We start from the raw sequence: 19,868 nt of genomic DNA on the forward strand, positions 1-19,868 counted from the left end.
AGAAGGCCTAGACTTGGGACGGCATTCCCCAACAGCAGTAGGGCCCCCTTTCCCTAAAGAGAAACTGTGGAACCCCACTAGACCCCTCGGAAACAGTCAGCCGTGGTTCCCTGTGAACACCCAAAATGGACGCCTGCAAAGCCTCATCGGACATGCTGGGCCTTTTAGGGGAAGAGGCAGACCAAGGAGGAGTGGGAACTGAAACCCCTTGAAGTAGGCCGCAATGACAGTAAAGCATTAAATAACCCCTGAGTAAAGGCCTTCCACTCACTTTGTGGACCCCTAGGAGCAGAAGAAACATGGTTAGCTTTCTGTTTCTTTTTTTTCAAAGGGACATCCGTCCTGGAAACCTGAGAAGGCCTAGACTCAGGACAGCATTCCCCAACAGCAGTAAGACCCCTTTTCCCTAGAGAGAAACTGCGGAACCCCATTAGGCCCCTAACAAAGTCAACCGTGGTTCCCTGTGAACACCCAAAATGGATGCCTGCAAAGCCTCGGACATGCTGCCTGCCAAATCCTCACCAGCCTCCAACCCAGACGTGGTAGAAGAATTTGACAAAACAACCAGGTGAGCCTCTGGGTTCATAAAAACCTCAGGAGAAACACCCAGCAGAGGCTTGACAGTGGAAGATTCTGGCCTTACCTTATGTACCTTTATCTTCCCAGACAGCTGACCCTCGGGGCAGGAAGTTCCATCCATAGTACATGCAGCAAGAAGCTTAAGTCGCTGGTTCTCAAGGTATAAGAAAAGGGAAGAAAGCCTACTACAAAGAGTTTTGGGGACAAACGCTGGACAAATTAAACAAGACATATGGTTGTGAGCAGCACCAAGGCAAAAAAGACACTTATCAAGACGGTCTTTATGGGGAATCAGTCTCCCACACTGGCATTTATCCTTCCTGGATGACATCAACTCCAAACAATACTAAGCAAAACAGAAAAGCAATCAAAAACCCAACTGGATACTTATTTGCAATTGTGAGGGCTCCACAACAGGAGCAAGCAGAAAAATGGATGCATGCAACAGACCAGTGGTTAAAACAGCATTTGACTGGTGGCAAAAAAGCTCTGAGGATGATACACCTGAACGTCACCTTTATGCCCTTCCTTACACAAGGAGTAAACAGGTGACATTCTGCATACCTTAAAGCAATGGAAATCTTTTGTAAACTGGCCGGATGGAGGGGTTCACGGCAGGGAATCCCATTATTAAAGAATACTGCAGCGGTGAATGTAAGGACATCCTATTTTAAGGAATATCATTTGAAGTGCAAACAAAGGCAGAAAGGTAAACTCATTTCAGACACCCCCAAACTTGATAACTGGTTCAGTCTTTGCCATCCATTTCTAGTTTTCTGAGGACAACTACAACATATTAAAGTCCTTTCACAAGTTCAAAACAATACAGACTTTTGAAAGCCAAAGGAAATAATACTAATGTCATCCTTTTTAGACACATAGGAAACTTGTACTAATTAATTTTCCCACATCTGCACTTCTCTGTACACAGAGCCATAATGGTCTTGGTGCCCCCCTAAGCCACATGTTGTAACACTCTATGTACTCATATTTTGCGTTAGAGCAAAAAAGTCTGTTCTCTAAGGAGGAGTGCCAGTTCCTACTACCCCTTGCTGGCCCGCTTATGTGTGGAGTGATTATTTCAAAGAAAAAAAATGGGCTTGGCAATCATGCCTTCTAACAACTTGGTCTCTGTGTGTCTGGCCCTTTCCCCCCACCCTAGCTATGCTTGCGTCTGTAGCTTACTGGAGATGGCACCTAGCTAGAAACCTCATTTCCATGTTGTCTCCTGAGTTATTAGCCTACAGCCAATTTTTTTGCACCCCCAACCTCAGTGCAGTTACTGGCCTTAGTGCATTCTCTGTGATGAAAACTCTACTCAGCTCTCTTCTTGGTTCCCCTTCTGCTCTGGAAATTTCCCTTTCAAAGAAGGAGAGTCTCTCCTCTACTGTGAAAAAGCAAGAGCTCTTTCTACCAACTAAATCCTTATGGATGCAGTTTCTTCTATCTAGTTTGATAGCACAAGTTTTGCTTTCAGAGACTGCTACCCCACATAATTCATCAACATCAATTTGTAGAGAAACCATACAATATTATGATTTCATATCTCCATATTTGAAGAAATATTCACAATATACTGATACAAGTGCTCTGTGGCCAAATCATTAATTCCTGCTTAACTTGCACACATCTGTTATATGTGCCATCTCATTTGCTTCACCCTTAGTGCAGAGCTAGACATAGCACTAGGTGACCTAGGCAGTTGCTTAGGTCCCACTGGCTTGGTGGGGGGGGGGGGTCCAATGGCCAGGGGCCACAGAATCTGCATGTGATTACATTTATTTGTTTAAGGACATATGCAGAGTATGTCCTTAGCAGTGTCTGTGCATGCATCATACTAAGGACATGCAGAGTATGTCCTTAGTGGTGTCTGTGCATGCATCATACTAAAGACGCACACATTAAAACATTGGACAGCGGGATTTTAACTGCTAGTTTGGATAAGAAATGAGGATTTGTACAGAGACAATGAACAAGTAAGGAACACGTTAGTCAGAGGTGTGTGTGCGTATAAAATGCCCCAGTAAGGGATGGCAGGTTGGTTAACTTATTCTGGCTCAAACCTGTGCTTTGATTACAGGAGACGACAGCATGAATCCTCTACATCAATTGCCAAACTGTCATCAGCAGCATTTGCAAGGACTTTTGAATTTCTGTGAATATTTCAAAGAATGTTGAGTTTCTGTGCATTTTCAAAGAATGTTTGAAGAGAAGTTTACTGTTGCTCATGCTAAGTCTGTTTTCATGGTTTAGTAAATGACCATCATCAGTGTTTGTGCTATAAAATTTGAGTTTGTAGCACAACAGTTAGCATACTTGTTTTTGATGCAGAATGCTATGGGTTCTACCTCTTACACCATGTGATATTGCAATGCACTTTAAGGGGGATGGGGAGATACACACCTGAGTATGTCCTCCTTGGAATGAGATGCCTAGTAACCACAAATCTGTTGCCAGTTTGACAGCCATTCCCTATTGCAACATTACCAGCTTACCATTGTTTTAATGTAAAATGGGAAATGTACTTTTCAAGGGCAGCAAACACTAAATTTGTACATTAAACACTAATATGTAAAGTTGTTTGCCAGCAGCAACCTCTTCATTAGAGATCTCTTTAGTGTGGAATTATTCAGATGCCTTTTAATGACAGAAGTTGTGGCTGAAATGTTCTGTAATGGGTGGTTTTGTCATAATTGGTTCATATGTCTTGTTTCAGTGCTAACTGGAAAATGTTCAAACCTACAAATTAAAAAATGCTGTAACAAGTGGTGCTCTGTTAAATTGTATTCCTTGTATAACAATCAGGATGGTGCATCAAAGAACACATGCATGCAAGATCCTAAACATGTGCGCCAGGGACCTAGGGTGTGAAAACCACCCAAATATAAATCTGCCACTGGCAATGTGGTTTTTAATGCCATTTCAATTAATGTGAATTTCAAGGGCAGAGAATCTGGCTGTTTATGCTAAGTCTGTTTTCATTGTAAGATTGTATCGCTTGGTTTAGCAAATGATTATCAGTGTTTGTGCTATAAAAAGTTTTAAATATCTGTAATCATTGTAGAAGTAAAGAAGAAAATATTATGCATACTGACAGGTTTAAACAGTGTTAATGTTAACAGGGGAGAAATAGCCAAGAAATATGACACTGGAATGGCTGTAGGATGCTGCCAGTGTGTGTGTTTGTGTGTGGGGTTTGCTATGGGGGGAGGGGCCCTGATCCATTATCCTGCCTAGGGTTCCATTTGACCATGATCTGTATCTGCCTCAGTGTACTTCCTATAGCCATGGCTTATGTTACAGAATTATACATTATTCCAAAAACATGCATCTGGAGCATTTCTCCCCGGGCCTCCCTTGAAAACAGGCTCTGTTGAACCTAATCGGACTATCCCGGTCAACAAATGTTAAATAAAATAAATAAAATAAAAATAAATATGCATCTCCACATACCTCACTAAAATAGCATTTAAATGTTTATATTTATCAGAATACATTTATATACTTGATGTTTTTGTCAACAGTGCCACACATATCAATGTGTAGTCACTACTGTTTTGCAAAATGACATGTACCACTCTCTCATTCTTATTCTAATAAACTTTACTGCAGTTTCATGACCTTTTCTGTAGTCAGTGAGACATTGGGGCAAATGCAGTAGAATGAGAATTAAACAGTGTTTACCCAATGTCACTGGAGACACGTGAAACATAGCTGTACATAACTTCTTATTTAATGAAGGGAAATGCAAGCAATATAGACAGTTGGGACAGACTGGGTACATACAGCACATTCATATTTTAGATTTTAATTTGATAAAAATATATGCAGTACCATTTATTACATTTTGTAGTTGCAGTCCCTACATCACAAAAAATACAGATTGCTTAGTTTGTTCTAGTCAAGAGCATGGCTTAATTTTTTTACTGTAGTTTTGCAAAATATAGTGTCATTTTTTTTCAGATGACTGTTTTACTGGTATTTCTTTTAGTTCTAGTTGCATTTTAGAATTATATTTTCCAGTTGGGACCCTTACAGCCACTTGAGTCCCAGCTGCCCAAAACCCAGGAACTCAAAACAATGGGCTCAAGCAACTGTTTCCTTGTTTGTGCACCTGGCTGAGCAGCTGCTAGAACCTGAACATGAGTTCAGGTACACAGCTGTCAAAATGGTTGGACTCCATCAAGGTCTCATCATAGAAGGGTAAAGTGGGGAAGGGAAATGAGGAGGGGGGGCTTAGGTTTAGGGAGGACGGGGGACTTTAAGGTTTAGGGAGCAATCAGGAGTTGGCTCAGACTTAGGGTCAGGCAGCAATCAGGCACTGGCTCAGAGTTAGGGTTAGGCATCAAAGGGGAGTTAGCTCAGAGTTAGGGTTCAAAGGGAAGTTGGCTCAGATTTAGGGTCAGGGAGAGAATAGGAGCTGGCTCCAAGTTAGGTTTAGGGAGTGAAGGGGAGCTGTTTTTAGGGTTAGAGTTAGGTAGTGAAGGGGAGTTATATCAGAGTTAGGGTGCAAAGGGGAGTTGGCTCAGAGTTAGGCCATGAATGGACCTCTCTTAGGATTAATGTTAGGGTTCAGGATGGGTAAGTTAGCTTAGGGGGCACTGCACAGGAATCGGAGTGGTGGAGTTAGGGCACTTGCCAATATGACCAAGTGACAGTAGGGAACTGTGTCGTGAGTTAATGGTACATGAATACTTCTAGTAGACTCATTCCAGTTTGCAAATGTGATGATGTAGTATGCAAGTATATGATAGTCTTCTACATTTTAAGTGTCTTTTCCTTGCCTTGGGTTATGGCGGTAATGCCAATAGACCAGATCAATGAATGTGTTGACAAACATAAGTAAGATAAGATTGTGCTTTGCAAAATGCGAGGAAATAATGAGCCCAGTGCACTTTAATAATGTTGGAGCTTCCAAGCTTAAATTGACCTCTTGTATGGCATGTTACTGTAAATACCCATCTTACTGACATACTCATCACTTCCATCAACATGCTATTAAACTTTTGCCTTTTTTTTTGGAATCCCACATTCCTTATGTGTACTTCTATCTAGTGATTATTCTTTGTGAAGCACTTTAAATAGTTTTAGTCTAACAAAGCAGCAGTAGTAGTGCATGATGTTGCCTTCTAGAAGCCCCACACACACGCACACACCTCTGGTACCAGCACATTTTCCAGCCTAATGACCTAATTTACCATTTCAAAGATTTGAATGTTTTAATGTCAATAAGCCATTCTCTCTCAGGGCTTTCTCCAAGACTCCACTTACTATTTGACTCTTCTGACCTGCACTAATGAAGGCTTTCATTGTAGGCAAATCAACATAAGCTTTTAGACTCTTATCCACCCACAACATATCCCATGGTCGGTGTGTCTTTCAGATGTCAGATTCTTATTTTATTCTTTCCTGACTGATGATGACTTCTCCTCTGTTACAAAACTGTAACTTTAATCCTGAAATATTACACTTTACACTGAAACGCAAGTTCATTTAATCAGATTTTGATTTAGTTACTTGGCATAGTTGAAGTATTTCTACTTTATTAGCTTGGGTTTCACTACCCTTTTCTTTGTAGAGCTCTGTCTATGACATTCTTTCACTGTTCACTTTTGATCGTACATTGACCTCCCTCTGAACAAAGGTCTTCCACACTGCTAAGAACAGAAAAAAGTGTGCATTTCCTTTTTCATGGTTAATTAATTACAATTCAGGATATCATTTAAAAAAAAATATTACATGCACAGTGGATTTGACTCACTCAGCAATGTAAAAGAACAGAGCTAAAATTCCTTGTAGTTTTGATGTCTCTTGCAGTACAGAATCCATTAATCTGTACTATATTGGAAGAAAAAAAGACTTATCAAAATCAAAAAACAATGTTTTGTCCAAATCTAACACCAATAAAAGAATGAGTTTTAAAAGATATTTAGGTATGTAGACTGTTTTGCGTAATGTTACTATTTTAATAAATACACTTTCACTTATTCCTAAGAGTTAAAAAAAATAGCCACTGATGCCAGACTGGTATTTGCTTCAGTTTATAGCAGTCAAGCTTCACCATGAGACATGGGTAAGGTGAACAGCAGCGTGATGTGGTCCCATGCAAGGTAATCATAAAAAATGGATTGAAGATCTATGCTTTCCAGTTAAGCAGAGACTATCATTTAATAAAACTAGAGGTTTGTGATATACAGACCATTTCATTTCTGGAGGCAATGTCCAGTGCAAACTGAAGGTGACGGCAGGAAAACATGTCTAAAATAAATAAGTGAATTGCTTGCTGCACTCTGATGAGGGCTGTTAATCAGTGCTAAGACACAGCAATAACAGGAAAAGTTAAATATTACACTGTTTGTCAGACAACAATGAAGCCTAAGTCGTATGACAGTTTAACTATGAAGCAGTGTTCCACTGGGAGCCAGAAATATGGATGGGCATACAAAATTAAGCTCAAACACATGAAAAGAAACAACATGATGCATGACCTTCTAGAGTTCCTATACAGCATATTGAGCACAACTGTTGGGGAAATCAGTTTAAATTACAGTTTGGTAATGCAGTAAGAACAATGTTAAAAGGTGCATATATGAAAAGTAAAGCGGTATTACTGATGACTCAAATAATGCACTGCTTTTTCACTAGGATGGCTTAAATGATTACATTTTTTAAAGTTGTATACAATGGGCTGATGGATAATTTTAGGGAATACAAATGCTTGGAAAATCAGTCTTTTTATGCCAATTGAAATAAGGTGAGGAAACATTTATATACAGAAAGGGCAGATTTATTTGAACATAGTTTAGGCAATGTTGCTGTCAGCAAACACAGAAGTACATGCAATGCCCTCCACGAGCTTTGCTCGGTGATCTTTTCATTTTGAAGTAGGAGGTGAATGTCAGAAATAAATCAGATGGGCAGGCTGGGTGAGGTCTGTGGTAGTTGCTAGTCATCATTTACAATATCTATGTGATACCACCATCTTCTCCACCTGCCTGTAGTCATTAGACAATCCTTGCAAGGTTTTATTTCCCTGTTTATTCTGTAGCTTACAGGCATAAGACAACAGTTTATCACTCTGGCAGAGTCCATCACTATATGCCTGTAGTTCAATAAATTAATTTAGAAATGCATTGGACTGCTTGTCAGACACCTTCCTGGATCAAAATGTGATAGATTACATGCAGTGCCCTTATTAAAACAGACTTTCCTTACAGTTAGGCTATAGCAAAGCAAGTTTCTTACTGAATATATTTCATTAAGACCCAAAGAGTGATATAATGCAATTTAAAAAAAATATAAAAAAAAAAAACATTTCTAAATTTCTAGTTTAGCCTTAAAAACATTCAAGGTCATATGCTCAAGTTGTACAGAAGTTTCCCATTAATTACTTTTCAAATACTCAGATTGTAGCATAAAGCTGTAAATGCCCGGTTTGCACATACTGAAAATCAGCATTCATTAAATTGCTATTACCTAACTAAAGCTACAAACATATATTTGCAGCTTACCTAGCGACAAATATATGCTTTGCTGGGGCATACTGCTGGGAATCTAGAGTGATTCAGTAGTATTCATTGCTAGAAACAGATTTTACTGCTTGTTATAATTAAAATGCTTGCTTAGAATCACAAAGAAAGATATTTAGCTGTACAGATCATAAAAATCAAACCTTTAATTGTTTGCAATGCAGAAAAACTAATTCTTAAATCAGTATCACAAAGCCATGCTATTTTATTTCTTACAGGAGATGAGAAATGGTTTTGTTTTGAGCCTCTGACAAGCTGCTTCAGTGCCTGTGACCTACGCAGCTCAATAACAGATGTGCAGCTGATCCCCAGGGTCATGTCAATGTCCGTCCTACAAACTCAGGTTGGCACACAATGCTGTGCTTCCCTTTTCACCATATTCTCTTCTTCTAATCTGATTCTCTCCATCCAAATCAACATTTCTTAAGCTGTCAGCCTTCCAAAGAATTTTAATGAGTGTGAAGGTCACACACACTGATCAATAATAACACTGTACTCGTACATTTCTGTCATGGCAGTTAAGAATGGACTATAAGCAGATGTGATGCATCTTTGCCCCTATAAAACTTTCCCTTTCCAAAATAGTGTCTATATTTCCACACATAAATCTATGCCATGTGTTATGAACTATTATGCTCGAACGTTAAGAGATAATTGGCACTACTAATGCTACTTTTTGCCTATAGATAAACATGTACACATGGCATTCAGACATTTGATATAGATTAGATAATAAACAGGTATACATTACTGTGCAAGAATTCATTTTTATTAGTGAAATAAGCATAATTCAGTAGTTTGGATGCTTAATTTATTTACAAGTTGTCAGACTACAATTTATGATAGGAATGCATTAATGTTACAAAAATCAATATGGTTGCCAAACAAATGCATATACTGAGCAACTGTATGATAAATGGATACATTATACTAAGAGATAATGCTTTGAAAATTAAAGTTAACTTGATTGACTGCTCTGTTTATTTGGTACAGTTAGCACAGAAAGTCCCTCTCAGAAGTGAAAGGCCATTCCAGCTCAGAATCTTGTGAATGATTTTCTTCGCTGATCTATGTGTTTGTTATAATGAAAATCTGCATTTCAAAACTTGGTATTTACTGTGACATGGTCTAAGGACTATTGTACCGGACACTATAAGAACTCAACAGTAAACTGATTTGACAAATTATAACACTACAAATGGAAGAGCTGCCTGGTTCTGCAGACCAAGCAAAGCCATAGCTGATGATCTCAGGTCATTAGACAACAAAGAAAAATACTGCTTCCACCAACAAACATGCTAATGAAACGTCTCAATGAAGACCGATGCCAAGATGGTTAAAATCTTGCTAAAATCTAGCCAAAAGTTCAAAAACTCACTTAAGCAACACAACTTTCCAAGGTGTTTGCTATTATTGTAATAAGTGCACATTTTCCCAATGTCTGGTACCAGTTTGGACACAAACTATATAGTTGATTGACAGTGGGTGTTTGCCCATGTTATATCGATAACATTATTTCATTAGCTACTTAGCCATTTTACATTTTAACTAATGCTTATTTTGGATGTCTTTCACTGGAGAAATGAATATCTAAGGACTGATATATGTCAAATTGTTATGAGCACAGAGCAATCAATGGTGTTCTTTCTCTCACACATTTTTATGAATATATTCAGTTATTCTCTTTTGTTAATGTCAAACTCCTGACCAACTCACAACATGGCTTTAGACCCAATCACAGCACTACTACGGCCCTCCTCTCCTTTACTGACATAATAAACCATAAAATATCCTCAGCACTCTTTCTGGATCTATCAAAAGCCTTTGATATGGTTAACCACCGACTACTCCATGATACCCTAAGAAATCTCCACCTGGATAACCAAACATTAGATTGGTTTCAGGCCTATCTCTGGTAGGAAACAAGCAGTATGGTGGGAAAATAAGCTGTCCATATTGGGACCACTTCTCTTTTCAGCCTTTATTAATGACCATAAGCCATCCCTGAGGTCAGGCCCCAATATGTATGCCGCGATGATTCGACATTAGTATGCTCTGACGGCTATCTGGACGGCAACTAATACTGAATCCAAAGAAAACCAAATTATTACTCTTCCATCCTACCCAAAACACTTCCTTTACCATACAATCCAATAATGGGACAATTATCTCCCCAGACTCCCACACGAAGCTATTAGGGTGACCATTGATAATAAACTCAAATTTGTCATCCATATTATTCAAACTATTACGTCCATTAGTATAAGACTAGGTTCCTTTTATAGTATCAATTCCTTTCTAACACCATTTGCAAGAGTAACCTGGCTCACCTCATTTACTCTACCTTCTATTCTATACTCTCTCCAATGTTTACTAACCTTAATAAATCAGACCTAAATAAACTATCATGCTCCTACAATCACATAGCGAGATTTGCAACTGGTAAACCATATAGAACTCATCATTGTCTTAACCTAAAATACCTCGGCTGGTAGAATTCTAACCTCCTCCAGCAAAACCAACTCATTCATCAATCTAAATAGCCTCCGTCCTCGTGCAGGACACTTATTCAATCAGTCAAATCCTGTAACTCTGGAGGCGATGCACTATTTGCCAATTCCATTGGATGATATGGAACTCCCTCCCTCCCAGTATTACCACCATTACCTCCTTATCCAGATTAACCTCTTCATGTTAGCTTACTTCTTCTTCTTCTCCTCTATCAAGCATTTTTCTCCTTCTGTTTATCTATTCTATTATTCCTTTCTTCTCTATTCTACCTATCACTCTTATCTCTCCTTTGAAAGGTTTGACTTATTTAAACTTTTGTCTGTCTATATTAATCACTTATATGACATGTTCTTTTTTCTCGATCTTGTTTTTACTATAACAATGTATTAACATGTACCTTCTTAACTTGTATGTAATTGTACTCTACATGTGGAGAAATGGACATATATAACAAATGTAAAATAAAAATAAAATAAATAAATAAAATAATGGTTTGTCCTGTTAAGCAGAATTTTTAACAGAAGAGGCAATTAGAAACTATAAATTACACAGTCTTGTGCATACACAATCATTACAACTAATATCAAAACAAAATAAAAAAATGTAATCAAGAGCTGAAAATGTGATGCAGGGAGAGAACAGCATATTGCTCTCAGTGTTAAATATACTGGCACAGTGTAACATCAGCTGTGTTGCTTTCATATTTTTACCTATATAGAAAGCTCCAGTGATGACAAAATCCCTAACACACAGTGAGGCTGTCATGTTATTATTAATCCATGAAAAGGCACAACTGATAAGGTAGTTACAACAGATCATGTGTCGTATTCCCAGTAAAGTGTAGTCATTAGCTTTCATCTAAACCTTGACAGCCCCCCTTGTGACTTGAGCAGAAATAGGCAAACCTGCATACAGAATGCAAATTTCCATAATTCATTCAGAGTATATAAACAGTTAAAAAGAACAGCCTTACTGACAAAATATACTAAAATCTCTCTCATAAAAAGACGGCCAGGTAACCAAATATTTAAAATCCACATTTATTTCAAACTCACATGCTAGCACATTTTTGTGTAAAAGTGCTTTATCAGAAAATCGCAATAATGCTCATGATGATATGCACATTGTAACATTAGAAATAATTTAAACTATTACAGGTATAAAAATCACAGCTCGACAAGCTCAGTTTTCGTTTCATGCTCATTGCTCCTTACTTCAGTTTTGTAGAAAACTCAGTAAGCAATATGATCTACAAATCTATTCTTTTTTAGTTAATAAATTGGGAACATCACTCTCCTAATATTCCTATGCAACACTTAAATTAGATATATGTTCAGCATCTTGCAAAGTATTATAAATGCTTGTGCAATATATTTTATGTGTGTTTTTAAAAACACTTTGAGTTATAAAATACATTTTTCTGAGAATACAGCTGATGTGCCCTACATAAAAACATGTGGTTGGGGATGGTGTGTGTGTGTGTGTGTGTGTGTGTGTGTGTGTGTGTGTGTGTGTGTGTGTGTGTGTGTGTTGGGGAATTCTGATAGAAAGCTGATCGATAGTTCCAACTGAAAACTTATCAGGTAGGGAAAAACAAAGGGATGCTTATGCAAGACTCGAAGATAATGGCAATGAACAAGAGGTAAAATTTTACAAAAGTGATGCATCATTTTATATATTTATTATTTGAATAAGTTCTGATGAAGTGCTTTTGCACAAAACCTTGCCATCTTAAATCTCTGGAGTAACTGTTGATTCTAAAATAATGATTACACTTGTCACGTTTTAACATTTGTATTTAGATATAGTACTAGAAAAGAAAGAAGCAAAGAATCTGGTTCTGTGATGCACAATAAAGGTATCAAAAATATGAATATAAAACTATTATAAATATGTATAATAATATAACTATAAAGTTATCCGACATACATCTCCAACGGGTATAAATTAATAAAATCTGGCTACAGCGTTATACGTATTTTGTTTTTTTTTTTACAGTTAAGTACCTTGTGGCAATATAGACTAATTACTGAGACCTTAGCAAAAGGCTATTTAATGGAGTAATACAGACTGATATAGCTCAACAAAGATAAAATCAAGACTGAGTAACGTGCTGCACAAATTACCACATGAACTGCTATTATACCAGCATTAGTCATGTAATGAATTTACATTTATATCCAAAGATAGTTTTCATTTTAGTTATAAAGAGAAGGCAAAAATTCAAGTATGTTTCACCATTATTGGGAAAAGCATCATTTTCTAGAATTCTCAAAGACAGCTTTGTTTTTTCTATCACAAGAGATAATGTTTCTGAACATTCCTAAATGATACAATCTTAGCAAAGGGTGAGCATATAAAGTCACTAGACTACTGGCCCTGAGGCCCTTACAAGCCTAGCCAAGACTTTAGGCCATGTATAGACAAATCGGCACCCGATGCCCCTGTTCAGCAGGGACATGGGTAGAATCCCATGGATGTATTTTCTATTTCCCATCCAGTTATCCAGTTTATACTTAAAAGGGGTAAAGAGGTACTCTGCTTGATGTGGAGAGGGAGTCTATTCCATAGATGGTGGAGTCTCTGGGACATAAATCTGTTCTGCCAACAAGTACTATTGATGCCACAGACCAGGCTGATGCCACGTGTGCGGGTTACTTGAGTGGAGCTTGACTTCCGGATATGCAGCAGTCCCATTAAGGCAGGGTCCAAGATCGCCTTGTATGCCAGAGGTCACCTATGAAGAGTCTGTATGAAACGAGTAGAGTGATAGAACTTTCAGCCAATCTGTGTACAGCAGATTTTTGAGGCCCTGCATTCTCCTGGTGAGGAACCTCTGTGGTCTCTCCAGCTGCTGCATGTGCTTTGTGAGGTACATGCTGAATGGGGCATTGTACTCAATAATGGGCCTTATAAAGGAAGAATACAGATGACATACCAGTGGAAGCATGGAGGTGCTTAGGAGAAATGGCAGTAGAATTTTTAACCAGATTGTTTAATGAAATTTTGGAAAGTCAGAGGATGCCTGAGGAGTGGAGGAAAAGTGTTTTGGTACTTATCTTTAAGAATAAGGGTGATGTGCAGAGCTGCAGTAACTACAGAGGAATAAAACTGATCAGTCACAGCTTGAAGTTATGGGAAAGAGTAGTGGAAGGTAGGTTAAGAAGGGAGGTGATGATTAGTGATCAGCAGTATGGTTTCATGCCAGGAAAAAGCACTACAGATGCAATAATTACTCTGAGAGTGTTGCTGGAGAAATACAGAGAAGGTCAGAAGGAGTTGCATTGTGTCTTTGTGGACTTAGAGAAAGCATATGACAGGGTGCCTAGAGAGTTGTGGTATTGTATGAGGAAGTCGGGAGTGGCAGAGAAGTATGTATGTGTGTTACAGGATATGTACAAGGGTAGTGTGACATTGGTGAGGACTGCGGTGGGAGTGACAGATACGTTTAAGGTGGAGGTGGGATTACATCAAGGATCATCTCTGAGCCCTTTCTTATTTGTACTGGTGATGAACAGGTTGACAGATGAGATTAGACAGGAGGCCCCGTGGACTATGATGTTTGCAGATGACATTGTGATATGTAGTGAGAGTAGGGACCAGGTTGAGGAGACCATGGAGAGGTGGAGATATGCTTTAGAGAGGAGAGGAATGAAGGTCAGCAGGGCTAAGACAGAATATATGTGTGTAAATGAGAGGGAAGGTAGAGGAATGGTGAGGTTGCAGGGAGTAGAGTTGGTGAAGGTGGATGAGTTTAAGTACTTGGGATCAACAGTTCAGAGTAATGGTGAGTGTGGAAGAGAGGTGAAGAAGAGAGTACAGGCAGGGTGGAATGGGTGGAGAAAAGTGTCAGGAGTGATCTGTGACAGACGGGTACCAGTAAGAGTGAAAGGGAAGGTCTACAAGAGGGTAGTGAGACCAGCTATGTTGTATGGGTTGGAGACTGTGGCATTGACAAAAAGGCAGGAGTCAGAGCTGTATGTGGCAGAGTTAAAGATGTTAAGATTTGCACTGGATGTGACTAGGATGGACAGGATTAGGAATCAGTATATTAGAGGGTCAGCTCAGGTTGGACAGTTTGGAGACAAAGCAAGAGAGGTGAGATTGCATTGGTTTGGACATGTACTGAGGAGGGATGCTGGGTATATTGGGAAAAGGATGCTAAGGATGGAGCTGCCAGGTAAGAGGAAAAGAGGAAGGCCTAAGATAAGGTTTATCGATGTGGTGAGAGAGGACATGCAGGTGGTTGGTGTGAAAGAGCATGATGCAGAGGACAGGAAGAAATGGAAACAGATGATCCGCTGTGGCGACCCCTAATGGGAAGAGCTGAAAGAAGATGATGACGGGGATGTTAATGACCTCCTTGTCCCTGGATGAGATACCCCTACTTTTGAGGTGGGCCATGTAGAAAGCTTTCCGTACAATGGAAGCTACATGGTAGACAAAAAGTCAGGTTGCTATCAATCCGGGTGCCCAAATCCCCTCACGACTGACTGCATGCTTAGGAGATTGTTATTAATGTGATAATTTGTGGGGACATCACTCTCCCCAAAGCGGATGATGATGCATCTTTTTGAATTCAGCTTGACGCCATGTTTCTGGCACCAGTCATTTGTTTGGGTGAGACCCTCGTGGGGGATGTCCACATCACTTGGGGACTTGATGACAGCTCCCATTAGAGCTTTGATGTGTCTGTTTGTGACACACACACACAGAAACAACCCAGTGAGAGATTTCCAAGGGAAGAACCAGCTTTAATCACTTCTGAAGGTGACTTTAGACAATTCAGATATTGTATGAAGCCACAGCATCAGAACGTGGCAGATTCTACACTTCTAATACAATGACAGCTCTATCTGTAACTTAATTCAGTACAGAGTTTTAAGGCTAATGGATAGAGACAAGTTTGATCCTGTAGTCCTGAATATGATTCTGTCTTCACTTGCAAACCATATGACTTGAGTAAGTCATTAAGAAAGCAGTGACCCTAATCTATTTAAATATGCCTAATAAAAAAAATAAAGTTTTGCATACACAAATTATTTTGAATATTACTAGAGATAAAGGGATCGGACCATATAACAGGTATTTCCTAATGTACTATTGAAGGGCCTAAAAATGTTCACTTCTGTGGTGAATAATTTAGATAATTATCAGAAATCTGTAAGTCATACACCTTTTGAAAAATTCTAACTTCTCCATGTCTATCTTCCCGATACAAACTCACAAATATACAGTTACATTTGATGCACAATTCCCTTCTTAAATAAAGCACTTCTTTTGAACTCAACAGCTGAAATTGGATGTCCTTCAAATGTAAAACCAAATGCATGTATATGATCTGTGTACACAATATTTATCACTTAAAACTCTTAGTAACTTGTATACTGCTAAAAGAATGCTACGATCCTCTAATAAAGGCCCCCTCTGCTATGCTACGATCCTCTAATAAAGCCCCCCTCCCTAAACACAAAATGAAAAGTAAAACTCATGGCATTCCTCAGTGTCTGCCATCCCTAAAAATGGATCTTGCAAAAGCTATAATGGAAGAATAATGAAAAACATGAAGGGTTGTATAATAAAACAAAAATGTATGAATGAAATCAGGGTGCTACTGAAATCTAAAGAAAGGGGGACAAACAGAAGCCCTCTCCAAACACAGGGAATATTGCTAATTTACAGTGACAACAGAATTGTGAAGGTGTTTGTCACGAATAATGCAGCTTTGAGCAAGGCAGCCTGGGTGTTCATCATACTGGAGATCAAACCTTGGGAGAGTAAAGGGTAGCACACTCTTTGGCTTGCAAGAAACATTCAACTCAGAAATGTAGCACTTTCTGTTGGAAATGTTGGAGAAAACAGGGTTTGTGGAAACATTTTTATGAAGGATAAAATCTATGTTTAGTAACTCAGAGTTAGGGATAATACTGAACATGTGTATCTCAAGACCCATCAAGATGGGAAGACGAAAAAAGGTAAGGAAACTCATTTCTCCAAGTTTGATTCTAATAGTAACAAAAGAGATGCAATTTTACATTAGACATGCGATATCATTTTATATTACATGTATGCAGATGATTACATCATTGTGTCATATACCACATAACAGCAGCATGGGGAATTGTTCAATGTATTCAAAACCTACAAATATTTGTCAGGGTTGAATTGCCATTAGAAAAATAAGACTAGTAAGAACTGAAGGAAATAAATGAGGGAGGGGGTCATACTGGAAATAAACAAAATGGAGTATATAAAGTACCTGAGCCTATAAAAAGGAGATAAAAAAGCAACACAAGGAAAATTATTTCTTTATTAATGTATTTATTTGTATTTTTGTTTACTGTGATGGCCTAAATATCCAGAACAGACAAAGAATAACCCAAACAGAATGTCGATAAGGGTTAGAACTGGTGCAGTTACAGTGTTTCAGCCTGTCTAGTAGTGATCTAAACAATACAAACTTTGCCATAGACCCAATCAGTAAAATTTAGCAAGCATGGTTGAGGAGTGGGTAGAAGGAGAAAAAGGAAGTAGCACAGTGAGGCCCATAATTCTTATTACCAGGGAGAAGAGAGAGCAGACTCATTCATATTTCCTCACAGATGTTGACATACAACTCTGAACAATGGCTAGGATAGAAAGAGGAGAAAACGCAGGAATGATGAAGACACCTAAAATGTGCAAAAATAAACAAAAAATGCAAGCTAGAAAACAAGCAATGGGCCCAGAGTGGAACAGCAATAAATGAGGGTGAAGAGGAGATCAAGTGGGGATGGTACACAGTGAAATACAGCAGGAAACAAACATGAAACAATTATATTAGGTAAAGGAAGAGAGAGAAAGGAAATGAAATTCTAAGCCATGGAAGAATTACAGAAAAATGTTGAGCTACCCGAAAATAAATGATAGACCCACTTACCACTAAAGAGCATATAGGGAGGGAGAACATGGCAACAAGCAATGGGAGTGGAAGAAAAAGACAGAGGTCCTGTGGAAAAATGGAAAGAGCTAAGAAAGGGGGGGGGGTAATACATGCAGACCTCGAGAGACAAATGCATACTGAAATCCATGCATCATTAAAGAAATGATGGGAAAAAGGAGGATGAAAGGTATAGCACGATAACAGAGACAAATTCTGGAAGATGGCCAGAAAGATTAGGGCCTGTCACTACATAAGGGGCCAACACTTTAGGATTATATACAGATATTTACTTATACTCTAAAGGCTAGCAGGAGAAGGGTCAGAGGAGATGCTGGAGGTTAAGTGGAACCTGTAATGATACTCATGTTCTGGAGCTTCCCCTGATGGGGGAAAGTAGCAAAAACTTCTGTGGAAAGAATCACAAGTTTACCTGGGAGTTTTGCATGTAGGAAGTTACAACAGAGTAAGAAGAATGAATGAAACCTTGATAGAACTAGACTCAGAAGTAAAAGGAATGACTGCCGAAAGACGAGGAGTGGGGAGACAACTAAACAATTAACATTAAAAATGCTAACCCATCATGAAGAGAACTGTCAAAGTACACAAATTAAAGCGGGTTGAAAGACTAAAAAAAAAAAAAAGAGAGAGAACAGAGAAGTCCTTGAATATTTTAACAATGACGGATATTGGAGAGAAAGACAATATGCCAAAGGGTGGGAGTGGGAGGAGAGGAATGCCAGACAAAAGCAAAAGCCAAATGACTGGTACTTTGGGACTACATGCTTATGTGCAAATGTATGCTGCTGAAAAAAAAAATCTGAGCTTGAGAATAATACACATACAAGAAAATTACAGAAGCAAGTTGTCAATATTTATACATTATTTATTTAATATTTGTTATCATGGCAGATAGACTGGTCAGCTGAACCTTTTCAGTGGCAACCTGAGCTCAATTATCAGAACATGTAGTGTTTTAGTAGTATTTTAAACAATGAAGTTAAAGTAGGTTGATATAAATGTAGCAAACAAGTACACTTATACAATTAGGGAAATTTGTCAGTTTGCAATACATCTATACTATCAAGAGAACATTTAGTAAAACACAACTTCGTAACAGTAGTACATTTGTATAATCTATGACACTTCATTATTGATAAAGGGCATAACATTGCAGTATAATGCAGTTCTACACTGTTCTGTTTGTACTGAATACAAGATGTTAGCCATTGCATTGGTAGCAATCAAATCTAGACTCTGCCTGCAGGTGCTATTTTAAAGCATCTTTAAATGGCTTAATATAATATTGTTAAAAAAACAAAACACTGAAAGCAAGTGTACAAATTGGAAGAATGTCTTGGCTGATGCGGAGATACTCTGTGATACAAACAGCACAACTTTGTTTTTTAGCTAAAGGATTAGAAAACAATACCCAGTTATCAACAGCATGAAAGGTTTACTGAGATCATTTATTTGAATCAAAAGTAGAGCTGGCTGACGCATACAGATTTCACTCCAATTTCACTCCAATCTACTCCAAATAAGTACAAAAATAAGAAACACCTGCAGTTGTATTAGATGATGATAGATGGCATTTCATAATATACTAGTTTTATTTGTAAAATAAACTTTTGAATAGCCAGATTTGTTGAATGGACTTCCAGTAATCCTGGTAGCATAGTATCCTTCAACTGACTAAATAAATATTTTAAACCTTTAAGCATAAGAGGACATTCAAGTATTGATTTTCTATCAGTGTATTTGACAATATCATCCACATTTAATAAGGCATTTGTATAAGTGCTTTTGTATAGATCAGCACACTAGACAGAAATAGAAAATATATGTATTATGACTTTGAAAATAATGTCATCTTGTAAGAATACAGAAATACATAATCATTTTACATTTATGCCAAAGCACAACTGAGATGCTGCTTCTTAGATTTATTAATATGTTATTTATTTCTTGTTATACAATGATCTGATTCAACTACAGAGGGATGGAATGCCTTACCAAGATCTTCACAAACTGATTATTATTAGTTCTTGGTTAATATCTATTGTAAGTCAAAGGAATCACTGGATGCACTAGTTTGTAAAAATACAAGTTTATTCGATAACTCAATGTGCAAGTCAAAACAACAAGCATGGCTTATAGATAAAAATTAAAATAAAATGGTACCTTTAGTTATTTTCCACAAAGCCATTCATAGTACCATTCAGACCCACCAAGAAACAAGCTATCTTTTGTAAGTCCCTGACCATAGGCCTCAATAAGGCCTTGATTCTGGTTCTGTAGCCCAGTTGATTCTATCAGGTATACTTGCA

Source organism: Protopterus annectens, chromosome 17.part0 (genome assembly GCF_019279795.1).
Source record: "Protopterus annectens isolate FY-2018-M chromosome 17.part0, PAN1.0, whole genome shotgun sequence".
NCBI lineage: Eukaryota > Metazoa > Chordata > Ceratodontiformes > Protopteridae > Protopterus > Protopterus annectens.